The sequence below is a fragment of the Equus caballus genome, chromosome 17 (genome assembly GCF_041296265.1).
Source record: "Equus caballus isolate H_3958 breed thoroughbred chromosome 17, TB-T2T, whole genome shotgun sequence".
Classification (NCBI taxonomy): domain Eukaryota; kingdom Metazoa; phylum Chordata; class Mammalia; order Perissodactyla; family Equidae; genus Equus; species Equus caballus.
In genome coordinates, this window is record NC_091700.1 from 19,219,182 (window position 1) to 19,238,585 (window position 19,404).

The following is a 19,404-nucleotide window of genomic DNA, read 5'->3' on the forward strand; positions in this document are numbered from 1 at the left end:
AGGCCTCTCTAAAGCCCAAATTAAATGAGACACTTAATAAGAATAATTGCCTTTGATATAGAGGATACTTGATCTGGAAAATGTTAAGGGATCTTATAACCCAAAGTTCTGAAACTTTCAAAGGCAGCAGTACAGAGCCAGAAGTGTTATAGTATCACGTTTTTAGGAACTTAATATATTTCCCCAGAAATAAAAACATGACAGACCAAAAGAGAAATATCTCTTTAAAATATTTCTTTTTCACAGAAAGTATATTTCTGCACATATGATATGTCTGTGAAATGTTAATATTTGGAGTTTTCAAATGTTAAATACTAACATTTGTTAGTGTTATTAATATATAGCACAGTTTCGATGTGTGTGTGTATCAAAGTAATTGCAAAAAGTAGTTAGAGAGTGGCTTTATCCTTCCTGCTCTCGCAGATTACCATCCTGACATTTATTTTTGAACCAGTGTACTTTTAGAACATAAAATAAGGACTTTCATTATGCTGTTGAACTCTACAGCACCATAGTTTTAGAGTCTATTTTTCTTTCTTCTTGTTTTTGGTTTTTTTCACTTATGTGATATGTAAAAACTTAGCAACTCTCCTATTAAGTAATCTGCTTCTGATCAATAAGTAACCAGGTACAATACTCCACCTTCCTTATAAAGCTCAATATTATAAGGCATCCATCCAATTAAAATTTTTTGAGGTTGTGATAAAGACCTTATATGTTATTCCAGAGAAATTTCTGAGACTAACCCTACCCACCCAACAGCCTGAAGCCATGCATTATTTATAGACTCTTAAAGGTTTTAAGTGAACCTACCTGCTATAGGGACCCCTCCCAGAGCTGTGTTGTGCCATGGCAGGAGACTCACGTTTAAGACTTACTGTACAAGTTATTTGAGGTGGGGCTTGCTGTGCAGCTCAAGTGCATGATGCTATTGTGTGGAAAGGTCATCCAAGGGTAGGGGGCTTCCTGGCCTGGAAAACGGAATGACTTAGAAACCAGCTGGAGCTGCTGAAATTAAGGGAGCCTCTGTGGCAAGGCTGAAAAGGGACTGTTGAGAGAGGTGGCATTAGTGGATGCTGCAGGATGTCAGCATCCAGAGTCTGGACCATTGGCAGTTGTAGAGGATGAGGAGGGTTTGGAAGAGAGGTGGGCAAAGGGAGGCTCAGTCTTGGACTGACAGTCCCTCTCAAGCAGGCCTGCTAAGTGACATCAAAGGGATGAAATCTCGAGACGTCCTCTGGTTGTCTAGAAAAATCAAAGCCAAAGCTGCTTGCCGGTGGGCAGGGGATGATCATGGCACGGTCTCTGATGTCAGAAGGTGCTGCGGCCCAGTCCCTGGATATTGTGGAGGGCTAGGGAAAGGAGGAAACCCACTTGGGATAGGGTTGGGTTGTCTGAGAATAGCAACTGTGACTCTGTCCCTGCCCCTTCCAAAGGGGACCGTGTCCTGTGACCGCATGAACATACAGGGATGACTGGGCTGGATTTGGACAAACCAAGGGGTGGTAAAGGCCTGTTCCTTTTGGATGTCTGTGGAAATCGTCACCGTCGTCTATGAGAGAAAATCTGAAGATTTGTCAATAGGGCTCTGCAGTGGTGTCACTTCGTTCTTATTCTTAACATTTAAACCCGTGGACAGCTGGGGAAAACTGAGATTGATTTTATAAAATTCATGAAGAAGCTTCTGCTCGTGTTCTTGGTGTGTCCCCGCTTCATCCTTCAGCGCCTGTAAACACAGGCAGTGCCTATTCTTGGAGCGGCAGCTGCAGTACTCCACGGCACCTGGAGATGCCTGAGGTGTGCTGCCGTGTCTACCGTGTTCTCGTTGCACTGCATGGCCCTGAGAGCATCTTCTGACCAGAATAGGTGACATGAACACTGGCACTTGGACCCTGTGGGCCTGAATATAATGTGCTATTGTTGATGGCAACTTTACATATTTTGCCAAATGTCCCAAAATATTCTGGTCTTTTTAAAGCCTCTGGGTCTGAGACACTGAGAAGGATCTACAACAAAGATCAGGTTTTTTTGTACAACATGCACACTAGGCAGTTGTTAGCAATTTTCTGATATTTTCTATTTTCGCCTCATTCTTTATCCTTTGCAGTTCTCCCTGGGAGAGAAGGTTCTGTCCTGTGGTGTCTTCTGGATCTGGCTTTCTACATGCTGGACAAAGCCCTGTTTCATCAGTGTGGACCTGATGCCAAAAAAATTGGTGAATCTGGCAGCCACAGGGGCAAGGGGAAACGTTGCATCCTTGCCTGGCTTTTCCCTGGCCATCCTCACACGGCACCCAGGGGGAGAGCTGGGAAAAGCCCTCACCCGATCTGATAACTGTTCAGCAGAGAGAGGACCTCTTGGCTTTCACTGGGTCCTTTGTCAATACTTTTTAAGAATGTGAAGGAGTTCTGAAAAACTTTGAGAACCACTGCATTAGAGAATGCATCAGTTTGGAATAGCATCCTCTGATATGTCTAGTGGGAAGGAACATAGTATTTGGCAAGACTTGGTTTGCTTTTTTTTAACTATTCCTTTTTTGGTGGGGAAGATTGTCTCTGAGCTAACATCTGTTGCCAATCTTCCTCTCCTCCCCGCCCCCCTAAAGCCCCAGCACGTAGTTGTATATCCTAGTTGTAGGTCATTCTAGCTCCTCTATGTGGGATGCTGCCAAAGCATGGCTTGATGAGTGGTGTATGGGTCCACGCTCAGGATCCGAACCAGTGAAGCCTGGGCCGCTGAAGCAGAGCACGAGAACTTGACCACTTGACCACGGGGCCAGCTCCTGCTTTTTTTTTAACTAGAGAAGTCAAGACCTACCTCAGCCAGGCTGGTCCCACTGTCCCAGAGACCAGCCATACCAACTGCATTCCAGCCTCCACCCCGCAGCTGCGGTTCAGCTCACCTGTACCGGAACACCATCCCTCCTTCTGCAATGATTTGCATCCTGTTTATCTTCAAACAAAGCTCAAGCCCACCTCTCATCAGAGACTGCCCCAACCAGGTCTCCTGACTCTGTCCCTACGCATTTACATAAAAGGAGGAAAGAATCCTATTTAAAGTAAAACTGTGTTCTCTCTGTAGCTTTAAAATCAGTCTCTCTCCAAAGTTCGAAATTCATCTAAATCTGGAAGGTAAATGCTACAAATTTCAAGTCTGATGAAAGTAATGACCTATAGAACTTATAAACTGAATCAGATAATCCTATCTGCTTTATACTGTTGTCCTGCAAGAACTTGTGATGAATTTGTGTAGAGACGCCCATGGATGTGACAAACATCCAAGCTGCGATTTTAAACATTCAGTATGTACAAAGGGATGCTCAGCACATACGTCGAACATAATGCTGCTCAATCTATTTTTGTTGACTCAATATGGAATGAACAATAGTAGGGGCCCATAATGGTTCAAGGACAGAGTTAGCCATGCCAGTCAAGGGTCCTCTGACAATTGTCTCGTGTTTTGGGGAGGAGGGGGGCACGTAGCACAGATTTGCCTTGACATAATAGAAATCTGCACAATATTTATTGTTTCTAAGTGACTAGGTTTGACAGCACTTTCCTAGAATAAGTAGATATAAAAAGAAATTACTAAAGGAAAATCCTGCATTTTGCAGGTGGTTTAACGAAGAATTCCTACTTTCCTCCCCATGGAAACAGCATGCCAAAAAATTCTGTGTACCCTTGAAGTGAGCACAAATCTCACTTGCAAAAGCACATCACCAGCTCCCTCTGCTGTTTGTTGGTTTGATTTGGAACTCAGAGAAACTATGATAGTTTGTGGATTAAAATGCTGTATAGAATTCAGGATAAATTATCTACTGGATTAGTACAGGCAAACGTATTGATATCGGTGTATTCTGTATGTATATGCCAGAGTAAAGCAAATCAAACCACCAAATACTTGTGCATAAGAGCATTTCTACAGGTGTTCTTTTTACCTTATATCTCTGTGTTCATTTTAGCTGTGATCATGTAAGCTATTGTTGCAAAGAAATAGAAATAAAAATCTATTTACTTTTTTTTAGTATAAATTTCCATGGCCTGGAAGAGAAACATGCAAAAAAAATCTAAGCAAAATCCAGATGATCTCTGGAAAAGCTATTTGTGGAGGATCAGGACAGAGCAAGCAAAACTCATTTAGGGCATGCTAAGCCTTTAGTTCTGAACCCCTGCTTATCACAGCAGTTCACAAGCACAGTGGGAAATCCTCAGTCTGCCTGAGGAGACACACATCCTGGGGACGCCTCTGCCTTTAACTGAGGGCTCCATCTCTAGGTCATTAATTCTTTAAGTTGGAAATTCTGGGGAAAAACAACTAATTTAATTAGTAAAAATCCTGCAGTCATATTTGGGGCAACAATCTTATTTTGTTCCCCCAGCCTTAAAGTATTTCTCCTTCCAAGTACTAAAGCCTTCTTGAAGTCTCGAAGGTGGATTCTAGTTATTTGTCCTTAATAAAAGTAAATAATAATTTTAAAAATCTCATAGATTCATCTATAAAGTGCATTATCTTAGTTTCTAGCTCGTTCCTTTCCTAATATTTATATAACTAGTGTAGCTCATTATTTTACCGGTTCCTAAAGACCCCAGACTTAATTGGAACAGACAGGTTTATTTTGAAAAAGGAATCCTTTATATTTTTATAAAACAACCTTTAGATTAGAAAAAAAAGAGAGAGAGAAGTTATCTAGGAAAAAGTCTGCTCTATGGGAACAGTCTTTCCTTGACCGTCTAGATCACAGCTGATACGTGATTGTCAGTGCTGGGGTTAGCTACTGGACTCATCACTGATAGAATAAAAGGAAGCTTACATGAAAAATGAGTGTCTATTAGACTGTTTAAAAAATAATGTTTGGGGGGCCGGCCCCATGGCTGAGTGGTTAAGTTGGTGCGCTCTGCTGCGGCGGCCGCCCAGGGTTTCACTGGTTTGAATCCTGGGCGCGGACATGGCACCACTCCTCAGGCCATGCTGAGGCGGCGTCCCACATGCCACAACCAGAAGAACCCACAACTAAAAATATACAACTGTGTACCCGGGGCTTTGGGGGGAAAAGGGAAAAATAAAATCTTAAAAAAAATAATAATAATGTTTGGGAAAGAATTTGCTTTCATGATTTCTATCTTCAGGACTCAATTCTTCACATCATTCAGCAGTTGTTGAGCTCCTCGCCTGCTGCCCTCTCTGGAGCTCAGATGCGCTGGTGCTTGCTAGATCTCTGTCTCGGCAGTACCACTTGAAAACCCTGCAGTTCAGCTCAGATGTGGAAGGAGATCCCCACATGGAGGAACAAGGGACAATCAGCAAAGAGAAACTGAGGACATCAGTGAACTCACACTGGAAAATGTCGCATAACGTTGATTTCTTCCTCAGACTTTGGAAAAAAGTACATCACTTGTTCTTAGAAAAACAAGCAGCGGGGAGCGATTTCCACAGCACGACAGTCGTCGGTCACCAGAGACAACCGTCTTAAGGTTTCTTTTATGAGCTAGGGAGATTCTTCTCTTTTAATTTTTCTCAAATAACCATTTAATCTAGAAGTGATAAGGGGAAAAGCTCAGGATTAGTTTTCTGTCTCTAGAACATAAGCTTCTAATTTTAAAAAGTGGATTTGATCTACTGAAATATAGAGGAGTAGAAGATTCCAGTTAGCACAGTAGTTAGCCTTTCTGCCTGATTTGGTGCTTCAAAATAATTAACATATTGATTTTTTAGAGATGTCCTAGAAAGTGGTAGCAATTTAAAAGCATAAAAATGTTCACAGAAGGAAAGTCATGGAAAGGATAAATAGAAATAATCAACATATGGAAAAGTATTTAACTTCACTAACATTCAAATAGCTGGCATGTTTTTCCTATCAAATTGACATGTTTTTAAAGTTAATATCCAAACTGCACAAAGGTAACATGGAGCAGGTCTAAGAGCTCAGACCTGAAGCCAGCTGCGACATGTGCAGGTTTGGGCAGTGGTTAGCTTCTCTGAGCCTCAGTGTTCTCATCTGTAAAACAGGAATGGGACTGGCACCTGCACCCTAGAGGGTTACATTCATTGGTAAAGACAAAGCTTAGAATAGTGCTTGGCACAAAGTAAAAGTTAAATGAATGTTAGCTATTATTATGTGCGTTAAATATCTCTAGGACACACAAGAATCTAGTCTCTGAAGCTGCCCCTGGTCCCTGGTCGGGGAGAGAGACCTACTTACTGCTGTGCACGCTAGGCTCCCACGCTTTCTCAGGCTGTGTGTTCCTAGTGTCTCGGTAATACTTTCTCAGTGCCCCTAAGCCAAAAGAAGTACCTAATAGTTCCATTTATTATGTAGTTAGTTCCAAACGATTTAATAAGTATTTGTGTCCTAAAAACCTAGTAGTCATTTGAAAAGAAAATTCATATAAATTGAAAGAAAAATGCCATTTTTATTTCATTCTTAAGTAACCGCAATTGCTAATGGAATGTGTGTGCTTGTTGGGCACTGCACAACTCCTCAAATCCTGGTACAAGACCAGATGCTGCTGCCACCTTCGTTTCCCATTCCACGTCGATTTTCACAAGGTACTTTTACAAGGTACTTGTGGGTACGGCGCCCACAAAATCCCAGCTTTGCAAAGATATGTATCATTGCAAGGAATGTAGTGTGTGATGTGATGTTGAAACTTGAGCTGCCTTGAGCTAGTAGTTACAGTGGTGTCCGAGAGACATCACTCTATCTTCCAGCAAATTTGAAACATCCCTTGTTGCCTCTGTGAGTTTGCTGTGCACAGGGCCCCTCAGCACACAATTTGAGAACCACAGCTATATCCCTTTTTATAACTTTGAATCTAGTTGAGTCAATCCATTGAAACATAACGTGAGATATATATATATATTCCCCCAATAACTTTGTCTCAAATCACACTCCCCTTTCCCACTGGGTAGCCAGTCCTTTAAAGACATTTTGGGCAAATTCTTTATTTTGGATGCATGCTACACAGGTGCCTTGATACCTGAAATGGGGAGTGAGTAGAGGGGGGTATTAGCCCCACTTTTTCCTCTTTCCTGGTGTCTCTGGTGTTGGAGAAAGAAGAGTGTGGGAGACAGAATTTTCATTACGTGACTGCTGTCAGGTGCAGATCCAGGATCCAGACCTCAAGCTTATAAAAATTTATAAAATGTTGGAAGCCCTCAAGTATTAAAATCTAAATGGGCTCATGCAGGTGAGGGGCCCTGGGACTTCAACTTCATCATCTCATGCTAAGTTCCCGCTTCTTCTTGGTCGTCCCTATCTCTGGCTGGAGCTGACTGACCTACTCTCTGCGAGGTGGCCCTCCAAATGCAGATCTTCTGTGCGTGCATGGGGAGGGGTCCTTTGGAGGGCTCTGGGGGGAGTGAATCTATACAAGCCCCCGACATGGGAGGTCCAGCTTCAGCTTGGCCTCTTATACAGGCTTCTGCTTCCCTGGGTCCTCCATATCTCCCACACCTGGCCCAGTGAGCAGCCTTCTTGAATAGGCTCTCTCAGGTCCCGTTGTGATCCACAGTGTCCACTCAACTGACACATTCTTACTTCAGGGGGAGAAATCCAGGCAAATGATTAGCTGTAAACTGCTCCTCCGCCTTCCCTTTCTCACCCTTCACCTCTTCCCAGTTTGTCTACCCCTGCTTAGGCGACGCAGATTTCCTGATCAGCCACAACCCTGGTGGAGCTGAAGTCCAACTGGGAAGAAAAAAGTTTATGCTGACTAGGGAAGTGCAAGGGTTTGGAAAGTCAATTGGTGATAGGGTGGGCTGCCCCTACCATTTCTCAGTAAGTCCAGAGGGGTCCCAAAGGCTTCCTGAACAGAATGTGGAGTTCTTAACATATTTTGTCCATGGCTTTGGGCCTCAGCTGTAATTCTGGAATGAAAGAAAAGCCCCGTGGCTCATGGTTAAGTTCACACCCTTTGCTTCGGCGGCCCAGGATTTCACCAGTTTGGAACCTGGGCACAGACCTAGCACCACTCGTCAAGCCATGCTGAGCCAGCGTCCCCCATAGCAGAACCAGAAGGACATACAACTATGTACCTGGGGGGCTTTGGGGAGAAGAAAAAAAAGCATATGTGAAACATTATGTTGTATATTCAAAATACAGAAATGAAATATTTAAAGAATAAAATGAAGGTAACATTCACAAAAGGTATGTGTGAAATTAACACTCTCCTGGGCATATAAATTGGCATAACCCTTCCGGGAAATCAATTTGGAAATATGTAAGAAGTGCCTTAAAAAATGTTCTTAAGGATATACTTAGAGATGCAGAAAAAGATTCGTATACAAAGATATGCTTTTTTTTGAAACTATATTTTCCATCAATCTTATTTTCATTTTCTGTGGAAGAACAGCTTAAGAATACTTAGTGGCTGTTCCTACTCAGTCAGTGGCTGGAGCTCTGGGAGCTGCAGATCGGTCTTCGGTAGGGAACTGATGAATAGGCACAGAGGGCACTGCACTCCTTCAGGCCAGTCTGCGACCGGGCTGAGTAGCGGTGAATGCTAACCCTTGTACAGGAAGTGATGTGCCCATCCTTGCTCAGGAGGAGAGAGGAACCCATTGCAGGTAGGGGTGGAGGAGTGCTAAAGAATTGGGTTCTGGTTTTAAGGGATCATCTAAAGGTCTGCTGTGAAAGAAGAGAAAAGAAATGGGCTTTTGTGTAGCGGGATACAAAAGTATGGGACAGATGGAGAAAGAGGAGAAACAGGTCAGGGTCTCTGGGTTGGCTCCCCAAAGGCCTGGGACCTAATCCAGGATACTCATCCCAGAAGGGGGCCCAATGCCTTGACTGTGGGAATAAAGAGCAAGACCACTGTGAGGGGTAACAGTCAAGACCCAGAGGGGCTTTGGGCCTGAAGCCCACTAGGGGCCAAATGCCCTGCTTTGATTTGAGCAAGAGCCACCAGCCCAGAGCCTCAGTCTGTTCCTCCCACAGTGACTCAAAGAAGGAAGATCCCTGGCCAGCTAGGGAGAAACTCTTAGTGCCTCCTTTGAGCAGGGTGGAGGCCCAGAGTTAAGACACCCATTCTCCACTTCTGTACACCTTATCCCCAGGTGGGAACAAAGGACAAGAATTTGGGAGTGACAGACATGTGGTCACACTTTCAAGTGCACTAGTTTATACTTGTTTGTTTACCATTCTGAGTAGACTGGGCTTATCTCCTTGTCTTAAACTAATGGAAGTGTTATCATAATGTAGTAAAATTAAAATCTCTTGGATGATTAAGTGCTATACTAACTGTTACACTACTTGTAATGTCACATTTGCAAGTAAAGCTTTTTTTTATTTAATTATTTTGTTGCGGTCATATTGTATAATTCAGGTGTACATTATTATATGTCAGTTTCTGTATACACTGCATCGTGTTCACCACCAATAGTCTAGTTTTTATCCGTCACCATATATATATCTGACCTTTTACCTCTTTTGCCCTCCCTGCCACCCCTTCCCCTCTGAGAACCACTGATCTGTTCTCCTTGTCCATGTGTTAGTTTATCTTCCACATATGAGTGAAATCATCTGGTGTTTGTCTTTCTCTGTCTGGCTTATTTTGCTTAACATAATCCCCTAAGGTCCATCCATATTGTCACAAATGGCACAATTTTGTCTTCTTTTATGGCTGAGTAGTATTGCATTGTATATATATACCACGCCTTCTTTATCCAATCATCTGTTGATGGGCACTTGGGTTGCCTCCAAGTCTAGGCTATTGTGAATAGTGCTGCGATGAACACAGGGATGCAGAAATCTCTTTGAATTGGTTTTTTTTTTAAAGATTGGCACCTATGCTAACATCTGTTGTCAATTTTTGCTTTTTTTTTTTTCTTCTTCTCCCCAAAGGCCTCTCGGTACATAGCTGTATATTCTAGTTGTAGGTCCTTCTGGCTGTGCTATGTGGGACTCAACATGACCTGATGAGTGGTGCCATGTCCACACCAGGATCCAAACCGGTGAAACCCTGGGCAGCCGAAGCAGAGCGTGTGAACTTAACCATTTGGCCACGGGGCCGGCCTCCTCTTTGAATTGTTCTTTTCTTGTTCTTTGGATAAATACCCAATAGTGGAATAACCAGATCTATGGTATTTCTATTTTTAATTTTTTGAGAACTCTCCATACTGTTTTCCATAGTGGCTGCACCAGTTTGCATTCCCACCAGCAGTGGATTAGGGTTCCCTTTTCTCCATACCCTCTCCAACACTTGTTATTTTTTGTCTTGTTAATTATACCCATTCTGACAAGTGTAGGGCTCTCAGTTCTGTTCCATTGATCTGTGTGTCTGTTTTTGTGCCAGTACCATGCTGTTTTGATTACTATAGGTTTGTAGTATAGCTTGAATTCAGGGATTGTGATACCTCCAGCTTATTCTTTTTTCTCGGGATTTCTTTGGCTATTCGAGGTCTTTTGTTCCATATAAATTTTAGGATTCTTTGTTGGAATTCTGTGAAGAGTGTCATCAGGATTCGGATTGGGATTACATTGAATCTATAGATTGCTTTACGGACATTTTAACTATATTTATTCTTCCAATCCATGAGCATGGAATGTCTTTCCATTTCTTTGATTTCTTTCCATAATGTTTTATAGTTTTCAGTGCATAGGTCTTTCACCTTCTTAGTTAAATTTATTCCTAGATATTTTATTCTTTTTGTTGTGATTTTATTCTTGATTTCTATTTCTGCTAGTTCATTATTAGTGTATATAAATGCAACTGATTTTTGTATGTTGATTTTGTACCCTGCAACTTTGCTGTAGTTGATTATTTCTAACAGTTTTCTGGTGTATTCCTTTCGGTTTTCTATATATAGAATCATGTCATCCATAAACAGTGAGAGTTTTACTTCTTCCTTTCCAGTTTGGATACCTTTTATTTCTTTTTCTTGTCTAATTGTTCTGGCCAAATCTCCAGTACTATGTTGAATAACAGTGGTAAGAGTGGGCACCCTTGTCTTCTTCCTGTTCTCAAAGGGATGGCTTTTAGTTTTTCATCATTAAGTATGATGTTGGCTGTGGGTTTATCATATATGACCTTTATTGTGTTGAGGTACTTTCCTTCTGTACCCAATTTATTGATAGTTTTTATCATAAATGGATGTTGGATCTTATCAAATGCTTTCTCTGCATCTATTGAGATGATCATGTAATTTTTATTCCTCATTTTGTTAATGTGGTGTATCACACTGATTGATTTGCGAATGTTGAACCATTACTGCATCCTTGGTATAAATCTCACTTGATCGTGGTGTATGATCCTTTTAATGTATTGTTGTATTCGATTTACTAATATTTTGTTAAGAATTTTTGCATCTATGTTCACCAGCAATATTGGCCTGTAATTTTCCTTTTTTGTGTTGTCCTTGTCTGGTTTTGGTATCAGGGTATTCTTGGCCTCATAGAATGAGTTAGGAAGCATCTTGTCTTCTTAAATTTTGGGGAAGAGTTTGAGAAGGATAGGTATTAAGTCTTCTTTGAATGTTTGGTAGAATTCTCCAGAGAAGACATCTGGTCCTGGACTTTTGTTTTGGGGAGGTTTTTGATTACTGTTTCAATCTCTTTACATGTGATTGGTCTATTCAGATTCTCTATTTCTTCTTGACTTCAGTTTTGGGAGGTTGTATGACTCTAAGAATTTATCCATTTATTCTAGATTATCCAATTTGTTGGTATATAGTTTTTCACAGTATTCTCTTATAATCCTTTGTATTTCTGTGGTATCCATTGTGGTTTCTCCTTTTTCATTTCCAGTTTTATTTATTTGAGCCTTCTCTCTTTTTTCCTTAGTGAGTCTGCCTGAGGGTTTGTCAATTTTGTTTCTTCTCAAAGAACCATCTCTTAGTTCCATTGATCCGTTCTATTGTTTCTTTAGTCTCTATATCATTTATTTCTGCTCTAATTTTTATTATTTCCCTCCTTCTTCTGACTTTGGGCTTTTGTTTGTTCTTCTTTTTCTAGTTCTGTTAGATGTAATTTAAGATTACTTACTTGATATTTTTCTTGTTTGTTGAGGTAGGCCCGTATTGCTATAAATTTCCCTCTTAGTACTGCTTTTGCTGCATCCCATAAGAAGTTGGTATGTTGTGTTTTCATTTTCATTTGTCTCAGATATTTTTTTATTTTTCATTTGATTTCTTCATTGATCCATTGGTTATTCAGTCTCCTGTTGTTTAGTCTCTACATATTTGTGACTTTCCCAGCTTTTTTCTTGTAGTTGATTTCTAGTTTCATAGAATTATAATCAGAAAAGATGCTTGACATGATTTCAATCTTCTTAAATTTTTTGAGGCTTGCCTTGTTTCCAAAAATGTGATCTATCTTTGAGAATGTTGCATGTGCACTTTAGAACAATGCGTATTCTGCTGTTTTTAGATGGAGTGTTCTATAGATATCTATTAAGTCCATCTGGTCTAGTGTTTCATTTAAGGCCAATCTTTCCTTGTTGACTTTCTGTCTGGGTGATCTATCCATTGATGTAAGTGGGGTGTTGTCCCCTAGTCTTATTGTGTTGCTTTCACTTTCTCCCTTTATGTCTGTTAATAGTTGCTTTATATACTTTGGTGCTCCTGTGTTAATTGCATGTAACATTATGTCCTCTTAGTGGAATGTCCCTTTTATCATTACATACTGCCCCTGTTTGTCTCTCATTATCTTTTTCATCTTGAAGTCTGCTTTGCTTGCTATAAGTATGGATACACCTGCTTTCTTTTGCTTGCTATTTGCTTGGAGTATCATTTTCCATCCCTTCACTCGGGGCCTATGTTTGTCTTTAGAGCTGAGATATGTTTCCTGAAGGCAGCATATTGTTGGGTCTTATTTTTTAATTTAACTGCTCTTTGTCTTTTGATTGGTGAATTCAATCCACTTATATTTAGAGTGATTATTGATATATGACAGCTGAATACTTTTATTTTATCTCTTGTTTTCTGGTTGTTCTACATTTCCATTTTTTCTTTCCCTTGTATTTCTGACTGCCATTTCAGGTTAGTGGATTTCTGTGATGTTTTTCTCAGTTTTCTCTTTACTTATGATTTATGACTCTACTCTGATTTTTTGTTTAGTGGTTACCATGAGGTTTGTATAAAAGATCTCATTGATGAGATAGTCCGTTTTCTAATAGCCTCTTATCTCCATTAGCCTAAGCAGGTTCTGTCCCTTCCCTCTTCTCCTGCTGTGTTATTGTTGTCACAAATTATTCTTTTTTGTGTTGTAATTTTGTGACTAAATTGAAGTGTTTATAGTTATTTTTTATGCTTTCCTTCCCTTTATCTTTTATGTTATAATTAAGTGTTTGCTAAAGTATTCTGTTAGAGAGCTTCAATTTTCTGATTTTTTTCTGTCTATTTGTTTCCTTGCTCAAAGTTTTGTAAACTTTTGCCTTTTTGTTTCAGGTAGGAGGGCTTTCTTCATCCTTTCTTGTAAGGCAGATCTAGTGGCAATGAACTCCCTCAGCTTTTGTTTATCTGGGAAGGCTTTTATTTCTCTGTCGTATCTGAAGGATAATTTCGCTGGATAGAGTATTCTTTGCTGAAAGTTTTTGTCTTTCAGTATTTTGGAGATATCATTCCATTCTCTCCAATGTGTAAGTTTTCTGCTAAGAAATCTGCTTAAAGCCTGATCGGAGTTCCTTTATAGGTTATTTTCTTCTGCCTTTCTGCCCTTAATGTTTTTTCTTTGTCATTGACTTTGACAGTTTTATGCCTTGGAGAAGGTCTTTCTGCATTGATGTAATTAGGAGTTCTGTTTGGCTTCATGCACTTGTAAGTCCAGTTCTTTCCCCAGGTTTGGGAAGTTCTCAGCTATTATTTCTTTGAACAAGCTCCCTACTCCGTTCTCCTCTTCTCCCTCTGGAATGCTTTAATCCCTATATTGCTTTTCCTAATGGAGTCAAATATTTCTTGAAGAATTTCTTCATTTTTAAAAAATCTTAATTCTCTCTCCTCCTCCACCTGAAGCACTCTATCTTCTAATTCACTAATTCTGTCCTCCATAAGGTCTACTCTATTTTTTATGGTTTCTACATTATTTTTTATCTCATTAAGTGTGTTATTCATGTCCAGAATTTCTGTATGGTTTTTTTAAGGGCTTCGGTCTCTTCGATGAAGCGTTCCTTCTGTTCATTAATTTTACTTCTGAGCTCATTGACCTGTCTTTCTGTGTTTTCTTGTAGCTCGTTGAGTTTCTTTATGACAGCTGTTTTGAATTCTCTGTCATTTAGATTGTAATCTTCTGTAACTTCAGGTTTGGTTTCTGGAGATGTCATTTTCCTTCTTTTCTGTAGTGTTACTGTAGTTTTTCATAGTGTTTGATAAATTGATCCTCTACCAGCACATTTGTTGTAGTATCAGGTCTCAGATTCCACCTACCACCACTAGGGTAGGATCAGGGGCTGTTTTTTCTGTTCCTGCCTCATCTTCTAGTAGTTGTGCTGGTTGGGCCACTCTGTGTTCTCATGGGCTGGCCACAACCACTTGGTGCGTTGCTTTCATGTGGGAAGGGCTGCTGTGCTTGGCAGGTAGGTTGCAGCTGGGCTTGCTGTGCTACATGGGCAGGTCATGCTCACGTGGGCATGGCTCCTGTGCTTCACAGGTAGGCCCAGCTGAGCTGTTGTGCTTGGCAGGCAGGGCTTCTTTGCACAGACTGAGCTCTCACCACTTGGTGTGGAGCATTCATGCAGGTGGGCCACCTTCTTTTGGGATGGGCTGCTGCACTAGGCAGGCAAGGCACCCTAGTGTGGGCTAGGCTGCTGCACTTGGCAGGCAGGGTGCCTTCACACAGGCTGAGCTGCCATCACTCAGTGGGGAGCATTTGTGCAGGTAGCGCCGCCATGTTAGTTGGGTGCTCTTGTGGGCTGTGCTTCCCCACCTCCACTCACAGTCACTCTGGCCACTGTGTGAGGACCAGTGTCCTGTATCACTGCCACCAGAAATGGGGAGTAGTCTGTTCCCCTAGCTCCACTGCTTCCCAGGAGTCCAGTCCACTCACCTGCAGATGGCTAGCTGCATAGATCCTCAGGCATCCTGTTGTGTTGTGTAGGGAATCCTCTGTTGGTTAATGGATGTCTGTTTAATTGTAATTTAGAGAGGAGAGACGAAGGGAACAACTTACTCTGTCATGATGCTGACATCCAAGTAAAACTTTATTATTGTGTCCTTGCATTGCTATCCTGATGTTCAGTCTTCTGGCAGTGTCAACAAACTTCATAAAAGATCACAATCTTGCTGTTAAGCTCTACATACAACATTGAAATCTTGCCCAATATTTAGAAATCTCAGGCAATGACGTGTCAAAACAACATTGCTATTAGCAAACTTGTAATATAGTCTGCTGTTATCAGTGGAGGGTCAAAAAAACCTAACGATAAGAATGGGCTGTGAGGGGCTTGCCCCATGGCCGAGTGGTTAAGTTCATGCGCTCTGCTGCAGGCGGCCCAGTGTTTCATTGGTTTGAATCCTGGGCGCGGACATGGCACTGCTCATCAAACAATGCTGAGGCAGCGTCCCACATACCACAACTAGAAGGACCCACAACAAAGAATATACAACTATGTACTGGGGGGCTTTGGGGAGGAAAAGGAAAAAATAAAATCTTTAAAAAAAAAAAGTATTTTAGGGCTAAAAGTGACCTTAGAGATCCCACAGCCCAACTCCATTTTTACCTTCTTATAATTATTAAAGAATCATACTTTCACTGTAGAAAATTTAGAAATATACAGAAAATATAAAGAAGGAGGAAGACAAAATTACCCACAATCACACCACCTAGAAGAAGCAACCATTTTTTTAACACTTTGTCATATTTCTTCTCATACCTTTAAAAATTTGATGTATTTCTTTCTTTTTTTCTCTCTACATTCCATAATTGAGATCACACTATACATAGTTTATATTCTGCATTTTTTAACTTAATGTTATATAGTGATCATTTAGCTTGTAATTAAAAACTTTTGAAAATAGGATTTCTAAAGATTCATGAAATGTCAACATGGCATAGAGTTATACCATATTTTTAATTGTCCTCATATTATTGGACATGCAATTGCTTTTTAAAATACCACTATAGAGCCAGCCCTGATGGTCTAGCAGTTAAAATTCAACGTGCTCCACCTTGGTGGCCTGTGTTTGGTTCCCAGGTGTGGAACAACACCACTTGTCTGTCAGTAGCCATGCTGTGGCAGTGGCTCACATAGAAGAACAAGAAGAACTATACAACTATGCACAACTAGGTACTGGGAGCTTTGTGGGGGGAAAAGGAAGAAAGAAGGAGGAAGATTAGCAATAGATGTTAGCTTAGGGTGAATCATCCTCTACCAAAAAAAACCAAAAACCAAAAACCCCAAAACAAAAATACTACTATTGGAATAAATACTTCTGTTCGTAAATGTTTGTCCCCATTTTTTATTGGTTCCTTAGAAATTATCACGAAATCATTTTCCAGAAAAGCTGTAACTATTTTTACTTTCATCATTAGTACGTGAATGTCTATTTTTATGTAACCATTCTAGAATCAGAATGCTATTGTTTTAAATCTTGCCACGTTGATAAGTGAAAAATGGTATTCTGGTGTTTTAATTTGCATTTGTTCAGTTAATAGTGAAGATTAGGTTGAATATTTGCCATATATTTATTAGTGCCTTGTATTTCCTCTGTGCATTTCTTACTCAGAGTCTTCACCCGTTTTTTATATCAGGATGCTATTGTTTTTCCCGTTGCTTTGTAGGTGTTCATTGCACACTAAATACATGAACTCTTTTGAAAAACATCAAGCCAGAGTCTCTTCTGATGTCATACATGAAAATGTGTTTTGGATGGATTAATGAGTTAAATGTAGATGTGAAAATATAAGAACACTAAAATAAAAAGATCAATGTTTAATTTCTGAATAAACAATAATATATATTTAAAAACCTCAAAGAAAAAAGATCAAATTTGACTTTATAAAAAATTTTAAATTTCTGTACATTAAAACAATTATTCACGTATTCTTCCAATAAAAATTAAAAGGAAAATCAAAAATATTAAAAATAATTTTCATTATTTCCATAATAGCCTGCTTATTTTAATCCCAGAATTTATCATATTAATAAAACAAAACTGTGTATGTGTTTGTCTTCCCCATGGTGTGAACTCCTTAATACAGGACTGGGTGTTAGTTTGTTTCCTTGCACAATGCCTGGCACTAGTAAGCGTTCAATGCAGGTTTGTTGAAGGAAGGAAAGAAGGGAAGAGGGAGGGGGAGGACAGGGGAGGGGAGGAGAGAGGCAGAGAAGAGGGAGGAGGGCAGAGGGATGGGAGAAGAACGAATCTTTTTCCAAGGAAAAGGAGGAGGTCCACTGAGGGTTGAACAAGGGCTATCAGCAAACAGTCTTCCTATGGCTGAGCGCAGCAGGGCATCCTCTCTTTATTTAGGGAGGGGCTGTGCAAAGAGCACTTTGACCAGGAGAGGTTGACCTAAGTCAAACAAAGAGCACTTTACTCCTCTGGCCATCAGAAAGAGGACACAGGTTCTTCAACCAGAGAAGACAGTGGGCTGAGTTGATCCTGAGGTGAGTGTCTGAGACGCAGACCTAGAAGAGACCTCAAGTGTCGTATAGAGACTGCAGTGGCCACTGCCCTCGGCCTTGCTTGTTGTTCACATGAACTGACCCTTCACTGGTGCCCAGCGGTCCTGGCAGGGAAAGCGCTACAGCTGGAGAAGGAAAAGTGAACAACATGGGGGGGCTGGCCCCATAGCTGAGTGGTTAAGTTCGCACGCTCTGCTACAGCCTCTCAGGGTCTCACCAGTTCAGACCCTGGGCACAGACCTAGCACTGCTCATCACAGCATCCTGAGGCAGCATCCCACACAGCAGAACTAGAAGGACTTACAACTAGAACATACAACTGTGTACTGGGGGCCCTCGGGGAGAAGAAAAAAAAAGTGAACAACATGGGCCGGAGGGTGCAGGTCTTCTGGATAAAGCTTTCCTGCCTCCAGAGCCCCTGATGCAGAAGTAACAGTGACTGCCCCTTTGCATGCAAGCCGGGTACAGCTATTTCACTCCCCATCTATTTGCATGACAAGATGAATTTACATTGAAAATTAGCCAGTTTGGTTGTTATTGAATACAGTATTCTGATTTGTAAGGTTGAGGAGGCTGTGAAGATTGCAATAAGACTACCAATGGATTAAAAATAAGTTAAAGATAATGAAGCGGCCACTTTGGAGAACAGTTGGGCAGTTTCTTAGATAGCTAAACATAAATTTGCTGTGTGACACAGCAATTTCACTCCTAGGCATCTACCCAGGAGAGATGAAAACATAACTCTACATAATTCCATGCAAATATTCATAGCAGCATTATGCATAATAGCCAAAAAGCAGAAAAAAAACAAATATCCATCAGCTGGTGAATGGACAAAACGTATTACATCTATATGATAGAAATGGCAAGCAATAGGATATATTGGAGTATATGTGGAAGCCATTTGGTGTAAAACTGATTTGGCCTAATCTTGTTTTTTTTCCAAAAGGGTCTGACCTGGCCATCGAGCATGCATTGTATATCTACGTTAAGCGTTTCCTATGTCCCAAAGACAAGAACAAATGCCCTTAAGATAAAGATGCAACGTCCCCCACATTGGCATCTTCTTAAGGATAAGCATGTCTCCCTAGGCTAGGAATTGCTTGCTGTGCTCACCCGTGACCACCCAGCTGGAGACAACAAACCTGCTTCCTGCAATGCCCACCCAGACAGCGGACCTACTACCTGCTGTGTCCATCAATCACGGTGCCGACAGGGCAATCTTGCGACTATTGTAAAAAGGACATTTCAATCATGTGTGATACACGCTCTTTGACAGTATATAACCACTCTGTACACCCCCACTTCTTTGGAGTCCTTTGTAGAAAGACTCTCCCGGGCTATATGGACCTCACATTTGGCTCATCATAAACTCACCCCAATTTTGATTTATAGATTGGTTATGGATTATTTGCCTCAGACACATACAATGGAATACTATTCAGCAGAAAAAGGAATGAAATACTGAGACATGCTACATAATGAATGAACCCCAAAAACATTATGTTAAGTAAAAGAAGCCAGACACAAAAGGTCACGTATTGTATGATTCTATTTAAACGTCCAGAAAGGGTGAATCTATGGAGACAGAAACTAGGTTAGTGGTTTCCTGGGGTTTGGGGCTGGGGGATGGTAAATGGGCATAGAGGATCTTATTAAGAGAATGAAAATACCCTAAATCTGGATTATGGTGATGGTTGCACACCTAGAAAAACTTACTTAAAAGCATTGAATAGTATATATTTTTTATTTTTATTAAAAAAAACTTTTTTTCCACAGGAGAAGATTCGCCCTAAGCTAACATCTGTTGCCAATCTTCCTTTTTTTTCTTTCCTCCCTGCCCCCGACCC

General features: G+C 40.8%; 1 pseudogene; it reads right to left on the reverse strand.

Moving 5' to 3' along the window:
* Nucleotides 1–799: 799 nt before the first annotated feature.
* LOC111768542 (CCR4-NOT transcription complex subunit 4 pseudogene) lies at nt 800–2,856 on the reverse strand (annotated as a pseudogene).
* Nucleotides 2,857–19,404: the final 16,548 nt, after the last annotated feature.